This window comes from Ictalurus punctatus, unplaced genomic scaffold, assembly GCF_001660625.3.
Source record: "Ictalurus punctatus breed USDA103 unplaced genomic scaffold, Coco_2.0 tig00005687, whole genome shotgun sequence".
Classification (NCBI taxonomy): domain Eukaryota; kingdom Metazoa; phylum Chordata; class Actinopteri; order Siluriformes; family Ictaluridae; genus Ictalurus; species Ictalurus punctatus.
In genome coordinates, this window is record NW_026521109.1 from 43,948 (window position 1) to 46,369 (window position 2,422).

At 46.3% G+C, this 2,422-nt stretch overlaps 1 non-coding gene across 1 annotated transcript; it reads right to left on the reverse strand.

Annotated features, from left to right (window-relative positions):
• Positions 1-1,174: 1,174 nt before the first annotated feature.
• trnak-uuu (transfer RNA lysine (anticodon UUU)) lies at positions 1,175-1,247 on the reverse strand. The gene has a single exon. It is a non-coding gene; the product is annotated as a tRNA-Lys (tRNA).
• Between the last annotated feature and the right edge of the window lie 1,175 nt (positions 1,248-2,422).

Here is a 2,422-nt window from a genome sequence, read left to right on the forward strand (position 1 = left end):
CCTGTAAAATGGTGACGTTAACCAAGAGAATGTTGAACTTTGGTCCTATCTGTTATGTTGGCCAGTTTCTAAGTTGAGATCAACTTAACCCCAGTGCTTTCTGTTTAACGACCTTGTTCGTATTTTTGTTTACAACTAGCACACTTTTGACCAGCATGTCGCTTGGAAATCGTTACCAGCATAACTCTTATTCGTAAGGCGCACTCTGAAGGCTTGTCTTGGTTCAAGGAATGCCTTCGTGTCATGGTATGAGAACAAGTAGAATAGCATCAGCATTTTTAATTAAACTTGGCTTTTCTGCACAAGGAGACCAAAATTTCTAACAAACACGTTAATTCCACACCACAAACTGACGTGTAATCTTGGCTCTGTATGCCTCGCAAAAAGCAGGTTTACGCCACCTTTGCCACTGATTGCCCATCGTCTGACACGTATAATGACACAAAGGCCTCGTACAAATGGTAAATGTGTGAAGTTACCCAGAAGAAGGCTGAACCATGGTTCTACCGCATAGACACTTGAGTCCCTGAGTTGCGCTTCAGGTATAAGTTGTCCACGCTTCACTCTCACGCACTGGGGTGAGATCTACCATTTGATCTTGAAAATCTCCCTTAATGTTCAGGGAAGGGAAACCTGGCAGGTTATCCCTTTAAAGGGCTTGTGCCCTGTCCTCTGAAAGAGCTCTTGCCCAGATGTCAGACACTAGTCGCAACAGTCACAGCCCACCACCTGTCTCCGAGTTCCAATGCGTCTTGATCGCCACGCCGATGAACAAGTATGCCTTGCACCACGATGCGCTATAGGCTTTGAGCTGGGACCTCGTGGCGCAACGGAAGTGCGTCTGACTCCAGATCAGAAGGTTCAAATCATGTCGGGGTCATTCAATGTGCTCTTTTTCACACAGACCCATGATTTATTTTCTGTGCAGTCTAATAAGGATGCTGTTATATGGACTCCAATCTCTATGATGACCACCCATGTCTTTGTCAACTTCATGCTAAAAGGTAACAAAGCTTATGTAGCAACACTCTCACCTAGTAACCATTAGTAACTTGACAACCTGCTGAATGTTTACCCTTAGTTTGCCCATTTTGCTTGCTGAACAAAACATGCTGGAAAGAGGCACCTTAGATGGTTTCACTGGACCTCTCAGAGGATCTGGAGGGTACTACAACACCCAAACAGGGACTTGAACCCTGGACCCTCAGATTAAAAGTCTGACGCTCTACCGACTGAGCTATCTGGGCTCGAGGAGCGAGAGCGCACTTTACCCTGGAGCTTGTAGGTCAGGCCTGTGGACGCTCTAGTTCAACGGTTCTCACAGACATAAATGGTGCTCAGCCCTTGGCTTGGAAAGGGCCCATCCCATCTGGTTCTCATGGCTTTCTACAAACTATTAACACAGCTCAGCACCACTATTCAAGGATACAAACCAACAGGGTTCAACCACGGCTCTGTCCTTCATACTTCTTTACCCACTGACTGCCTGCAGTCTGAGACATACAAAGAGACAAGGTTCTTGTGAAACCTGTAAAATGGTGACGTTAACCAAGAGAATGTTGAACTTTGGTCCTATCTGTTATGTTGGCCAGTTTCTAAGTTGAGATCAACTTAACCCCAGTGCTTTCTGTTTAACGACCTTGTTCGTATTTTTGTTTACAACTAGCACACTTTTGACCAGCATGTCGCTTGGAAATCGTTACCAGCATAACTCTTATTCGTAAGGCTCACTCTGGAGGCTTGTCTTGGTTCAAGGAATGCCTTCGTGTCATGGTATGAGAACAAGTAGAATAGCATCAGCATTTTTAATTAAACTTGGCTTTTCTGCACAAGGAGACCAAAATTTCTAACAAACACGTTAATTCCACACCACAAACTGACGTGTAATCTTGGCTCTGTATGCCTCGCAAAAAGCAGGTTTACGCCACCTTTGCCACTGATTGCCCATCGTCTGACACGTATAATGACACAAAGGCCTCGTACAAATGGTAAATGTGTGAAGTTACCCAGAAGAAGGCTGAACGATGGTTCTATCGCATAGGCAGTTGAGTCCCTGAGTTGCGCTTCAGGTATAAGTTGTCCGCGCTTCACTCTCACGCACTGGGGTGAGATCTACCATTTGATCTTGAAAATCTCCCTTAATGTCCAGGGAAGGGAAACCAGGCAGGTTATGCCTTTAAAGGGCTCGTGCCTTGTCCTCTGAAAGAGCTCTTGCCCAGATGTCAGACACTAGTCGCAACAGTCACAGCCCACCACCTGTCTCCGAGTTCCAATGCGTCTTGATCGCCACGCCGATGAACAAGTATGCCTTGCACCACGATGCGCTATAGGCTTCGAGCTGGGACCTCGTGGCGCAACGGTACTGCGTCTGGCTCCAGATCAGAAGGTTGCGTGTTCAAATCACGTTGGGGTCATTCAATGT